We start from the raw sequence: 14734 nt of genomic DNA, 5'->3' as shown, positions 1-14734 counted from the left end.
GCAGCAGAAGGAAGGAAATAATAAAGATCAGAGAGGAATTAAATACAATAGAGATTAACAAGACCATAGAAAAAATCAACCAAACCAAAAGCTGGTTTTTTTGAAAAAGGAAATAAAATCGACAAACCTCTGGCCAAACTCACAAAGAAGAAAAAAGAGAGAGCACAAATTAGCAAAATAAGAAAGGAAAATGGAGAAATTACAACAAACAAAATAGAAATACAGAATATCATACGAGAATATTATGAAAAACTATATGGAACCAAACTGGATAACCTAGAGGAGATGGACAAGTTTCTGGAAACATACTGTCCACCAAAACTGAATCAAGAAGAATCTGAACACTTGAACAATCTGATCACTAGAAAGGAAATAGAAATAGCAATTAAAAACCTCCCTACAAATGAAAGTCCAGGACCGAACGGCTTCACCGGGGAATTCTACCAAACATACAAAGAAGAACTCATACCAGTCCTTCTCAAACTCTTCCAGACGATTGAAAAGGAGGGAATACTCCCAAACTCATTCTATGAAGCCACCATCACCCTGATACCAAAACCAGGCAAAGACACTACCAAAAAAGAGAATTATAGGCCAATATCACTGATGAACATAGACGCCAAAATCCTCACCAAAATTTTAGCAAATAGAATCCAACAACACATAAAAAAGATTATTCACCATGACCAAGTGGGGTTCATCCCAGGGACACAAGGCTGGTTCAACATATGCAAATCAATCAGCGTAATACATCACATCAACAAGAGAAAGGACAAAAACCACATGATCATCTCAATCGATGCAGAAAAAGCATTTGATAAAATTCAACACCCATTTATGATAAAAACTCCCGCCAAACTGGGTATAGAGGGAACATATCTCAACATCATAAAAGCTATATATGACAAACCTACAGCCAGCATAGTACTCAACGGTGAAAAACTCAAAAGCTTCCCACTAAAATCTGGGACAAGACAAGGATGCCCACTATCACCACTCCTATTCAACATAGTCCTGGAAGTGCTAGCCACAGCAGTCAGGCAAGAGAAAGAAATCAAAGGGATCCAAATTGGAAAAGAAGAGGTAAAAGTGTCACTATATGCTGAGGACATGTTAGTATATATAGAAAACCCTAAAAGGTCCACACAAAAGCTACTAGAGCTGATTGAAGAATTCAGCAAGGTAGCAGGTTACAAAATTAACGTTCAAAAATCAGTTGCATTTCTTTACACTAACGATAAATCAACAGAAGAAAGGAGGTGAAAGAATTATACACAGAAAACTATAAACCATTGATGAAGGAAATTAAAGAAGACTTTAAAAAGTGGAAAGATATCCCATGCTCTTGGATTGGAAGAATCAATATTGTTAAAATGGTCACACTGCCCAAGGCAATCTACAGATTTAATGCAATCCCTATCCAATTACCCAGGACATATTTCACAGAACTAGAAAAAATCATAATAAAATTTATATGGAACCATCAAAGACCTAGAATTGCCAAAGCATTACTGAAGAGAAAGAAAGAGGCTGGAGGAATAACTGTCCCAGACGTCAGACAATACTATAGAGCTACAGTCATCAAGACAGCATGGTATTGGTACCAAAACAGACATATAGACCAATGGAACAGAATAGAGAGCCCAGAAATGAACCCACAAACTTTTGGTCAACTCATCTTTGACAAAGGAGGCAAGAATGTACATTGGAATAAAGACAGTCTCTTCAGCAAATGGTGTTGGGAAAACTGGACAGCAGCATGTAAAACAATGAAGCTAGAACACTCCCTTACACCATATACAAAAATCAACTCAAAATGGATTAAAGACTTAAACATAAGACAAGATACAATAAACCTCCTAGAGGAAAACATAGGCAAAACATTATCTGACATACATTTCAAAAATTTTCTCCTAGAAGAAATAAAAGCAAGAATAAACAAATGGGACCTAATGAAACTTACAAGCTTCTGCACAGCAAAGGAAACCAGAAATAAAACAAGAAGAAAACCTACGGAATGGGAGAAAATTTTTGCAAGTGAAACTGACAAAGGCTTGATCTCCCGAATATATAAGCAGCTCATATGACTCAATAAGAAAAAATAAACAACCCAATCCAAAAATGGGCAGAAGACCTAAACAAGCAATTCTCCAAGGAAGACATACAAATGATCAAAAAGCACATGAAAAAAATGCTCAATATCACTAATTATCAGAGAAATGCAAATCAAAACTACAATGAGGTATCACCTCACACCAGTCAGAATGGCCGTCATTCAAAAATCCACAAATGACAAATGCTGGAGAGGCTGTGGAGAAAGGGGAACCCTCCTACACTGCTGGTGGGAATGCAGTTTGGTGCAGCCACTATGGAAAACAGTGTGGAGATTCCTCAAAAGACTAGGAATAGACTTACCATATGACCCAGGAATCCCACTCCTGGGCTTGTATCCAGAAGGAAATCTACTTCAGGATGACACCTGCACCCCAATGTTCATAGCAGCAGTATTTACAATAGCCAAGACATAAAAACAGCCTAAATGTCCATCAACAGGTGACTGGATAAAGAAGAAGTGGTATATTTATACAATGGAATACTACTCAGCCATAAAAACCGACAACGTAATGCCATTTGCAGCAACATGGATGCTCCTGGAGAATGTCACTCTAAGTGAAGTAAGCCAGAAAGAGAAAGAAAAATACCATATGAGATCGCTCATATGTGGAATCTAAAAAACAAAAACAAAAACAAACAAACAAACAAACAAAAACAAAGCGTAAATAAAGGACAGAAATAGACTCACAGAGAATACAGACTTGTTGTTACCAGGGGGGTGGAGGGTGGGAAGGGATAGACTGGGATTTCAAAATTGTAGAATAGACTACACTGTATAGCACAGGGAAATATACACAAAATGTTATGATAACTCACAGAGAAAAAAATGTGACAATGAGTGTGTATATGTCCATGAATAACTGAAAAATTGTGCTGAACACTGGAATTTGACACAACATTGTAAAATGATTATAAATCAATAAAAAATGTTAAAAAAAAAAGAAGAATGGTCCTGGTAGAAGTTTTTCCCCCACATCCTCCATACATGAACTCAGCTTAGACAACACCTTGATTTCAGGATGTATCCTGCTGGAGTCTTCATCCATGGAAACTGTTAGATAATAAATTTGTGTCATTTTAAGTTGCTATGTTTGTGGTAATTCATTATGTATAAATAGGAGACTAATACACACAGGGTGTATAGTAGTAAAATTACTTAGAATACATGTTTTAAAAACATACCGTCACTTAGAGTGACAATCTCCAGGTTCATGCATGTTGCTGCAAATGGCATTATTTTTATTATTTTTATGGCTGAGTAGTATTCAATTGTATAACTATACCTGGAGATTGTCATTCTAAGTGAAATAAGCCAGAAAGAGAAATAAAAATAACATATGATACCACTTATAAGTGGAATCTAAATAAAAAAAGGACAAACTTATTTGCAAAATAGAAACAGACTGAGACATAGAGAACAAAACTTGTGGTTACCAGTGGGGAGGGGGGTGGGAGGGAATAAATTGGAAGTTAGAGATTTGCAGATACTAATTGATACATATATATATGTATATATATATATATAGAGAGAGAGAGAGAGAGAGAGAATAGATAAACAAGAAGTTCATGATGTATCGCACAGGGAACTATATTAGATATCTTGTAGGAGCTTATGGTCAAAAATAATATGAAAATGAATATATGTATGTTCATGTATGACTGAAGCATTGTGCTACACACCAGAAATTGACACAGCATTGTAAACTGACTCTACTTCAATAAAAAAAAATATATACATACAAAAAAACTTTTAAAAAACCCATATGCCATCAAATAGGAGAGACAATAAGACAGACATCTATCAGATTAATTGAAATAGCATGGTTTCCCTTGTTCTATTATGAAAAATGGTGGTATTTCCCTCTGGTGATAATTATCAAGAGAATGACTAGACAGCTATCTGTTTACATCAGTTTGGGAAAAGCCTGTCTAAAAGGTAGGGTTGGAGTGAAGACTTTAAAAACTAGTTCACAGAATTTACATTGACCACATACATATTTTTAAATCTCTGGGATTTTTTTCTTCCTGAGAAAAAATTTCTGCACTAATTTTTCTTCATTGGCCTTCCAGATCCACTCTCTATTCTTTTCTGTCCTGCTCCATGCCTTAGGAGGGTGACCCTAAATAACTATCCCCTTGAATCCCTTGATCTCCTGCTTCTATGGGATTCAGTCAGTGGGAGCCAGTAACAGGGGATGGGAAGGTGGAGGGAGAGTGAAATCCAGGTACTTCTGCACTTCTCCTTCCCTCTCCTAGCCTCAGTCCTCATGTCCCTCTGCAACTCTGTCTCCCACTAGGCTGTTCCTCCTTCCTCCATGACTCCAGCTCTCAGCTTGTTTGCATAACACTTTTCCCTCTAACCTAGAGGTGATACTAGCTTCCCACTACTATTGGTAGTTTTGGAGTATCTCACCATTTGTTGTTTGTTCTCCTAACTCTGTGTGATGGATTGAAAGTTTGTGTCTCCCCAAAATTCATACATTGAAATTCTAACCCCCTATGTCTACCTTTGAGAGGTAATTAAGTTTAGATTAGGTCGTAAAGATGGGATACTCATGATAAGATTAGTGCCCTTATAAGAATCCATGTACACCTACTGAGGAAAGGTCATGTGAGCACACAGGAAGATGGTGGCTGCCTGTAAACCAAGAGAAGAGGCCTCAGAATGAAACCTACTTGCAGGTACCTTGATCTTGAATTTCTAGCCTCCAGAACCATGAGAAAGAAATTTGTATTATTTAAGCCACTTAGTCTATGGTATTTTGTTATAGCAGCCTGAGCTGACAAAGACACCGTGTACACACCTTTAGAAATAGAGCCCTCATTAAAGTATGTTTTTGTAAACATCTGAGTGTTCACATGTAAACATCTGTTCCCAACCAGAATCCTGAGTGGCACACAATCCAGGCCAACTATCTGCTAATTTTGTCTTTCCAAAAATTGTACCTGGCCCTTCTTTGAAGACTGCAAGTTGAAATGCATCAAGATACTGAGTTTTGTTTTCAGCGCTGTGACGTCAGCTGGCAGCAGCAAGGGGTGGATGGAGATTGATATTTATATGTTTGAATTGTCAATGCTACTCTTCAAAGACTGCTTAATTTTCTTTTTTGGACACTCTAAGGTGGGAATGCTTATTCTATACTCTGATGGTTTCTTCCATGTGGAGGGACTTTACTAGCTAGATCATTCCTGGCTTCTTTTTGTCTCCTCATTCATTCCTCTGATGGGTATGTTTCATGGTAAATTTGGAAACAATAAATTGAGCAAGAGCCACTCGGCTTCTGCTTTCCTTTAGGTAGTTGGCCTTCCCGCAAAGTGGATGCATTCTGCTCCACTCTCATGTTGGGGCACTTCTCCCAGTCGTCCACGGATATGACTGGGGCTAGGGAGGGGGTAAGGTAAGTACACTGACTTATTCTGCGATTCAATATTAGAAAGTTGTTTAGCTTTCAAATTAGCTTTTAAAAGAAATTAAGGTGGTAAAGAGAGATGCTATTTATTTAGGCCACCTGCAGACCTCAGCAGTCTCTTTGCCTGATCACTGCCACCAGGTTAAGTTTCCTGGACCAAATGATCTTTTTTATTTTTATTTCTCTCCTGTAAGTCCCCTTCAAAGTGATCAGATGTATCTACTTTAGTTGTTATATATGCAGATAACTGTAAGAAGGAACATCTTACATGCTTTTAAAGCAATTGTTTTTCTTTAGAATGGGTTCTTTTTTTTTAATAACAAAGATATGATACTTAGTTAAATGTGAAACAACAAACTATTAAATCAAGAAGTAAAGAAATACAAAGATATAGGCATAATAAAGCAACTTTCATTCTAAACTTTAAAAAGCACATTTAAACAGATCACAACTGGATTTTCAAATGACAATACGCAGCAATTTCACAACAGGAAGTTAGAGTCCTGGCAGATAGTAGAAAAAATGAGGAAGAAGTATAGAGAGAGGGGATCCTTCTTCAGCACAATTTTCACAGCTACTGGTCTGGTAATTGCTTTAATTTATTTAGGGTATAATTTTGGGGAAATCTCTCGGGCAAGTAACTTATCTTTATTTTTACTTTTTAACTGCCAAGAATCAATTTTCTTGCTTACTCCCAACAATCCCATCTTTTAGAATAATGAAATTTTATGGAGTCATCACTTGCTTTTTGTAGGCTGGTGACATTTTCCTGCCCTTCTATAGACATTCTGATTTTTGACACTCTGAACACTTCTGACCTAGTTAGTTACAACTTTCTCTAGTGTCTAATTTTCTGTAATGTTCCCTTTAAACTTTTGACCCTGTTTTGGGATGGTGGTGCTCATATTAAGCACAGAATTTGATAATCACAGAGTAGCATTCAGATATTTTTGTTACTACTTCTTGCATCAGTCTATTGCTTGAGGCTTTTTTCCCTCTAATGTGGATCATCAGAAGTCTGTGCCATATTATATCTCATTTTGAACTGCAGAACTGAGAATGTATCATTACGTACTGAAATTCTTGGACTGTTCTCCTGAAACCTATTCCATTTCATCTCACAACTGCATTTATTACACAGTAATGTAATTACATGCATCATTCTTATAGGGATTTGAAATGTTCACTTCAAGTGTCTTGAAGCTGTAGACATTTTCACCAGGTTTTTAAAATAGCTGAAATTATCAGCATCTGAACATTGTATACCAACTTAGGGCATAGCTTCTATGCCTAAATAAGACTAAGACTTTACAGGAAGGACAATCAAAAACTGAACATTTGTTATAGTGCCTGCAGCAGAGGGTTTGCATGGCTTACTGCAATTTTTATTACAGAGCATTGCCTATGCCCTTAGAAAGTTGTAGCATTTAGAACCACTTTTATCCTGCTGCCCTGTCTAATAATCTAAAGAATATCTGACAATTACAAAGGACTTTGCATCCCAAAGGGCTTTACAAACTACACATGTGCAGGAATTACCTCAACACTGAACGGCATCTTGCTTTAGGGATGAGTCTATGGAATCTTTCATGACTACAACTAGCCAGACCTTTGAGTTTATGACTCTTTCTAAAGACAAAGGCAACACATACATTAATTTTGCAGTAGTTTGACTCTATATTGTGCAGGAAAGAAAAGGTCACATGTCCAAACTGGATAGCAGCACCTAGGAGATATTTTTTAGAGATGGTATATCAGTTTTCTCTTTGAGTAGGAGAATTTTGTGTAAACATTTGTTTGAATATGACAAGGTATCATGAACCTTCTTTGAAGCACTTGCTTCACTAAACCACATTTCTGCATGAGCTTTTCCTTTCCCTGAGATCCAGTTTTATTTTGGGATTCAGGTATCATGTTAGCCACCTTAGATCATGTTCCAGCCTTACTACCAACTGTCTTTCTAATTCTAGCCCTTACCCTCATTCCACTTCCTTGCATTTCAAGTTAGTTGGAAATAGGAAAATTGTAGAATTAGGAGAGAGATTAGGAGTGATTACAGCTATCATTTATCAAGTGCTTTTTATTAGCTAAGTTAACACCAGGTGACATAAAAAATAAATTTAAGAATTCCTCTGGCTTCAAAAGCATTACTGAACAAAAAGAATGAAGCTGGAGGAATAACCCTCCCAGACTTCAAACAATACTACAGAGCTACAGTAATCAAAACAGCATGGTATTGATACAAAAACAGACATATGGGTCAATGGAACAGAATAGAGAGCCCAGAAATAAACCCACAAACATGGACATGGAAATAACTTAAATGTCCAGATGACTGGATAAAGAAGCTGTGTTATATTTATACAATGGAATACTACTCATCCATAAAAAAGAATAAAATAATGCCATTTGCAGCAACATGGATGGACTTGGGGATTGTCATTCTAAGTGAAGTAAGCCAGAAAGAGAAAGAAAAATACCATATGATATCACTTATATGTGGAATCTAAGAAAAAAGACAAACAGACTTATTTACAAAACAGAAACAGGCTCACAGACATAGAAAACAAACTATGGTTACCGGGGGAAGGGGTGGAAATGGATAAATTGGAGTTCTAGATTTGCAGATACTAACTAATATATATAAAATAGATAAACAAGTTTCTTCTGTATAGCGCAGGGAACTATATTCAATATTGTGTAGTAACTATGGTGAAAAAAGTACAAAAGTGAATGTATGTATGTTCATGTATGACTGAAGCATTGTGCTGTACTACTGTGCACCAGAAATTGACACAACATTGTTTTTGATATATATTCCTCTGGCTTCACACAATAGAATCTATTCAATAGGTGAAGGAAGTGGGGGTGTTCCTGATATAGCAATTTAAAAACCCAGGCTGTCAGAGGCTCTGTAACCTTCAACAAGTGGCACCACCTTCCATCTGGCACATACAGGGAGAGTGGAGAATTTTGCAGGAGGTTTTTATAGGGTGGGACTATAATTGGCATACAACACACCCGTCTAAATTACAATGGTCACAAGTCTATAAAGTTACCACCCTTAAATGTAATTGAGGCTGAGAAATGTAGACTAGCTGTGTACCTAAGAGGATAGGGAAACAGGTTTGGTGAAAAGATATTCCATCTGTGCCATACCTAATATGTACTGCGCATGTGCTTAGTATTTTCTTATATTGTTTAATTTCTACACAAACTGTGCAGGATTGATTTTATTATACCCATTTAGAGATGAGAAAAAGTGTAGCTCAAACTGCTGATACAACTGACCCAAAGTATTTTGGCCTGTAAATGTTAGAGCTGGGGTTTGTACCCAGGTCTGGTGCCAAAGCCCTGGTAAATTACCAGGTCTAAGTTATCCACACTCAGATTAAAAAATATGTGTAAGCCTATTATCATCTTCAAAAAACCCAAGGACGGAAGCTTTATAACTTTCTTTGATAGCTCATCCTAGAGTCTTTTCATTTGAAGATTAAAATGTTCCTCCTTATGTCTTATATAAACACATTGGGAATTACTTATTTTAGAATGTTTCAAAAAATTCAAAGAGAAAAATATAAATCTCTCACAACATTACAACCCGACAATAACTACTGTTAACCTATAGTTATATTTCTGGAAATTTAAGTACATTTTGTTCTACAGAGTTAAATCCTGCTATACATATTTTATTTCATCATGCTCCTTTTGTAAACTAAAAAGCCTACCATGAAAGAGTCTCCAGTTCATAAGACACTCTTCCAACGTATCACTTTTTACTAATAATGTCTGCAAGATATTTTTTCTTAGTCTGTGACATTATTTACTCAATCAATAAATAATTTCTGGACATTCCAGTTGTTTCTAATATTTTGAAATTTTTTCAATGATGCTGCTACAAAGATACCAAATAACTCCATGTATATTTTGAAGATGAGGATAACATCCAGTCCATTCTTGGTCTCATTACTTATCCAAGGTCAGAACATTATTTGTGTATTGATCTCAGGTATGGTGAGACCTGAGATAGTATTGATAAAAGACTTTTGGGTATCTCAGAGAAAGTTAGGCTATAAATCGAGTTGTTTTTATTACAATGAAGCATAGAGAGCTCAAATGGTTCTGATAATTTCTATGGAAAATACAGAATGAATTTTTTTTTTACCAATTTAATGTCATATAGCTTTATAAAGTAGGTCAATATCACTAACTTGCCACGGGTTGAAGAAGCTAATTGATTTTGCTGCCACCTGTGAGCACAAATAAGCAGCAGGTCTCATACTGCTTACTGGTTGCCTTGACAGAGTATGTTTATTTAGCATTAGCAAACTCAAGAAAAATTATCTTAGTTTCACATTGCTTTATTACTCCTAATGGCTTATTTCAACAAACAATTTAGTCCTGTGGAACAGACTGGATGACTAATGTTGTCTGTTGGCACAGACTCTGGCGGAATGTTGTTCTCAACATCAAAGCAAATAGTTGCTGAGCTGTCCACAGAATTCATGACACCACAGAATGCTTGATCCCAAGAAGTTTACCATTACTGTTAGACATAGTCCATATCCCCAACACATCTGAAATATTACCAAACATGGATAGTATATAAATGTGGGGATGAAATAAAACACACATATGCAAATATACTGATTACTCCATGTACAGAGATAACATCTTTACCAGTGTAATCTCTGAGATAAAAAGGGAATGTTTTCTAATCCAGTAAAGCACAAGTGCCAGGGTACTCTCATACACTCTTGGCAGAGAGGGAGTGTAAATTGATACAAACTCATTGGAAGGCATTCAGGAAGTATTTATTAAAATTCAAAATGTACTATGTAATCAACAAGCAATCTCATCTATAAGATTCTACTCTTAGAAAAAGCAGTAATAAAATAGATAAGTAAAGATATTTATGTGCAAGGATAATTACTAAAGTTTTTTATTGTAATAATAAAACAAAAACATACAAAAAACTTGGAAGAACTTAAATTTCCATTAATAAGGGGTGATAGAGCCTTCAATGGACTATTATGTAGTCATTGTGTAAGAGTGGTGTAGAACTATATATGCTAGGTTGGAAGGTTGTTCATATCTTGCCGTTAATGAAAATGGAAAATTATAATATGAATGCATTTTTGTAAATAAAACATATATTCTTGCATATCTATAGCTAAACAGCTCTATATCGATATTGATGCCAATATGAATAAATTTGATGCTTATAAAGCAATAGGGGAAGAATACAAGAACAAAAACCAAAGTTTTCACAGTGCTTTCCTCTAGAAAGTAGGAATGGAAAGACTTGAGTTGTAGTGGTTGGGGTTTTACATATATACATTATAAGCATGCATACATATATACAAATACATACATATATGCATATATATTATATTTTACAGATTTATGGATGATTTTTCACTTACTTTTCATATTTTCATATTTCCACTGTTATTGAATTTCATTCATTCATTTATTCCAGGGGTGTTAGAGACCTATCTTGACTCAAAATTTGATTAAAATTTTAGGCCATAGGAAGATGACTATTGCTAGATCTTTATCGGTAATTGGATCAGATTTTTGAAGATCTAGTTTAGGATTTATTAGTGTAGGTATTGAGACAGAATGACATGGATGCGTGAAGTCAATAGCAATTCTACAAGTTTAATTTTAATCAATGGCCACCACCCCTTAACCTATCATATCATTTACCAAGACTAAAAAAGTAGTCCACCAGTTTGCTTAGCATTTCATTTTGCTCTTTTCCCCTTCATGCCCTTTGCTCATGAGCAGTGCAATGGCTGGACACATTGAAATAGAAATATTTGTGATTCTCAGTAAGCCACAAACCAGAGAACTGGATGAGAGTTTATCCTGGGTAAATAAGAATTGACCCTCCTTTGCAAATAGTAAGAAAAAATCTGTTAGTTGTACTTTAAAACTGAAAGGGATTAGATAAGAGCTCCATAAAATATTGAGTATTGGAGATAGCCTTTCTGGATCACTAACTGGAATTCACTTTTCAGTGGAAATGACCAGAGAAAACTAGAGAATCGAATATTTTGCCCCAATATTTTGTTGTTGATAAGTGAAACATCATCACAGCAGGAAATACCAAAAATACCACATTAAACTGGTTTCTGTAACAAAGTAATGGTATCCTGAGTGACCCATCATCCTACATACTACAGTAGCTTGCTACAATTGTCCTACTTCCCTGACACATTTTGCAGACATGTCGCTTAGCTTTCATTGCTAGTGTGGACAGATTTTTGAGTAATAGAGACTTACAAATAAATTACAAGTACACAGATGGCCATATGTTGGAGAATCTCAATATGGATCTGCCAGTCCTCATAGGAGCAATACTTGGGAAGGAATTGTCCTAGGGAGATGCCATCTCTCATTTAGATGTACAAAGTGATTAGATGTAGTTGAGCTAATATTAATAATATTACTGAGAGCAAAACTTGATTGAAGGCTTTTTATGTACTGAAAACTGTGTTAGACATTTTATCTTAATTAACTTATTTAATTAGAGTAGCTCTATGAAATATCATTATTCTCAATTCATAGATGGGTAAATGGAAGTTAGAGAAGTTAGGTAACTTGCTTGAATATCACATGATAAATTAGCAGTTGAATAATATTTCAAACCCAGGTCTGTTGGATTCCAAATCCCATGCTTTTAATTCATGAGTCCCTTATATTGTCTCAATAGTAGGCACATTATTTGATGGACACTATACATGCAATAGCTTTTGGCAAGTTGATCAAAAAATATAAGAGCAATTTACACCATTTTTTAATATATTTTGACTAACACTTTGGGGACAAAACTGTTAATAAACTAGGAATTCCTTGCCTTATATTTATGTAGTTATCACTTCTATTTTAAGAGATGTCCCAGAAGGATTTACATAGTGTTTTAGTTTTAATTAATTTATCTTTCAGTCAACTACATTTAAAAACTAATTAAAAGACAATAAATGTCCCTCTAAATTCCCCTTCCATCCTTTCTACCTTAACAGTTGGGCCTGAGAAGCTACAGTAAATGACACCTTGCCTTCTGGCTTCATTTTGGGTTAATACAAAGAGGAGAGTGAGGAGATCAATCAGATGAAGACAGTGAGATTGGAGTATTTTTTCTCTATACTCTCTCTCTTTGGGGTCACCATGGACTAGCTGCGTCCATAAAGAGGCCACATAGTTACTCCATCTCAAGGTTATTATCACCATTCATCTCCCCTGGCCAATTTAGACCTCTCCTCCTCACTCTTTTTTGGTCCCAGGAGTTTGCCTTATCCTTTCTAGTGGTATTCCTTCATACTTCTTATATTTTTGAAAATATTCCCTATTTCAAACTCTGTTCAAATTCTTCAGTTTGTATGAACTGACTAGTTTTAGGCCCAGACACTGATTGATGCACATGTACATCACTCTGTAAACCATATACCTGGTTTTAAAAATTTGATCTTCCCAGGGAAAACTGGATTATTTTTAGGTTGAAGGTATAGCAATAACAGAGATAGTCCCTGATAATATTTCTAAGCAAAATTTCAAGGCCCAAGTTATCACTTTACCTGGAGCTTCTTTTCTTCCTATTGTATCAGTTTGATTTCCTGGAATGACCCTAAGTTTCCAGTACGATGGAAGAAGCTTTTGCCTATCTGGAGGTACTGTGAGCAGAAAGCCTCAGTGAAAGATTGGACCTCCATACTTTTCATGGAAATCAGAATCTTTCCTTATCAAAATTATATCATTCAGCTATGTTGTGACTAGACAAATGAGGCTAATCTCCTTAGCTGTCATGAACTTTCTGTCATATTACACACTTACACACTGGCATAAGCCCTGACTCAACTTTTTTCTTCAAAGTGGTTTTATAATTGATTCGTATGTTTCTGCACACGTGTATGGGAAGCAACATGGTAGCAAAAGAAAGCTGAATTTTATGTACAAAGTCTGTTAGAGACTCATCTCTAAAAAAGTAGGTGAGAGTAATCCTTGCCAGGTTAATTCATGTGTTTGTGAAGCTGAATACATATCATCATATGAATGTCCTACATAAAGTCACTCACATAAACTACACAGGTGTTTGTGATACTGCTGCTGCAGTTGCTACTGATGATGTTAAAAGAAACTTCTCCATTATGCATCCCTTTTAGATTTTAAGTTCTGTGTGGGTAGATAACAACCAGCAATAATAGGCTATAGAACCCTGTTGTCATTTTAAATTCTGCATGAATTTTGTACTAAATGAAAAAATAGCCCTAGACCAAGTGCAATTCTTCTTACAAGACCAAAAGTATTGTAAAACTAGTTGTAAACCAACTAGGAAGAGAGGGAAATTATTATCCATCCTAATTCTGAGAGAGATGATCTACTTATTGGATGTACATACTGGGAAAGTAATATGTTTTCTTAAGTCCTAACTTGGAGATTTTTCTCCAGATTTCAGTAGACTCTCTTTCCATAGGCATGATTGAATGAGAGTTTAAATTGGGACATATTTTATAGAAAAAAAACATCTAAGTAAGATGTCATCTGGAAGCTGATCTCTAACACCAGGACAGCAAAGATAGTGAAAGTTCCCTTTCCCTTGACGGACCTAACCCTGGCAGTGACCGGGTTTAGTGGGGTGACCCAGCTATTTATGTGGTGGGGCTTCTCTTGTTATTTTGCTTTCTTTTATTCAGTATGCCCTCAGCCTTCTCATAGAAACCCACGGAAGCAGGCCAGTGGCTGGGTAGCTCTTTGAGAAGACAACAACAAATATAAAATATATGAAAATTAAAGTAGCAGCATATGTAACTCAGCTTGTTTTATGTAAAATAACTGTTTTGTTGGTTTTAAATCTCATGTACATAATCACTTTCATTATCATTTTAGCAGTGGAAATATGAATGTTGAACCTAGGGTATTTTCCCCCAAAAAATAGCTCCTCAAGGGTTTAAGAGATACCATGCACTTGCACGTGTGTTATGTACTAGTCTGGACCCGAGTTGGATTTTTAAGGCCAAAAATAATTATGGAGCCAGGTTTATGTTGATTATTAATTAAACCAGAGACAGCACTGATTATCACTGGTAGGTAGAAATTTAAGGGCAATGTAATTTGTTCAAGATAAATTAAGTAAGAGATTCAATGGACTTTATGTTGTTGAAGTGCTATTTTGTTTAATTGCAAACTTTTGCGTAAAATGAAGA

The 14734-nt window shown here is 35.8% G+C and overlaps 1 long non-coding RNA gene across 1 annotated transcript in view; it reads left to right on the top strand.

Annotated features, from left to right (window-relative positions):
* Positions 1 to 14121, top strand: part of LOC116662052 — a 184241-nt gene extending 170120 nt beyond the window's left edge. The window contains exons 2-3 of the long non-coding RNA XR_004318030.1: positions 4632 to 4639; positions 14111 to 14121. This is a non-coding gene — a long non-coding RNA (uncharacterized LOC116662052). The remainder of the gene's footprint in view (positions 1 to 4631; positions 4640 to 14110) is intronic.
* The last annotated feature ends 613 nt before the right edge of the window (positions 14122 to 14734 follow it).

Source organism: Camelus ferus, chromosome X (genome assembly GCF_009834535.1).
Source record: "Camelus ferus isolate YT-003-E chromosome X, BCGSAC_Cfer_1.0, whole genome shotgun sequence".
Lineage (NCBI taxonomy): Eukaryota > Metazoa > Chordata > Mammalia > Artiodactyla > Camelidae > Camelus > Camelus ferus.
This window is presented reverse-complemented; position numbering and strand designations above follow the sequence as displayed.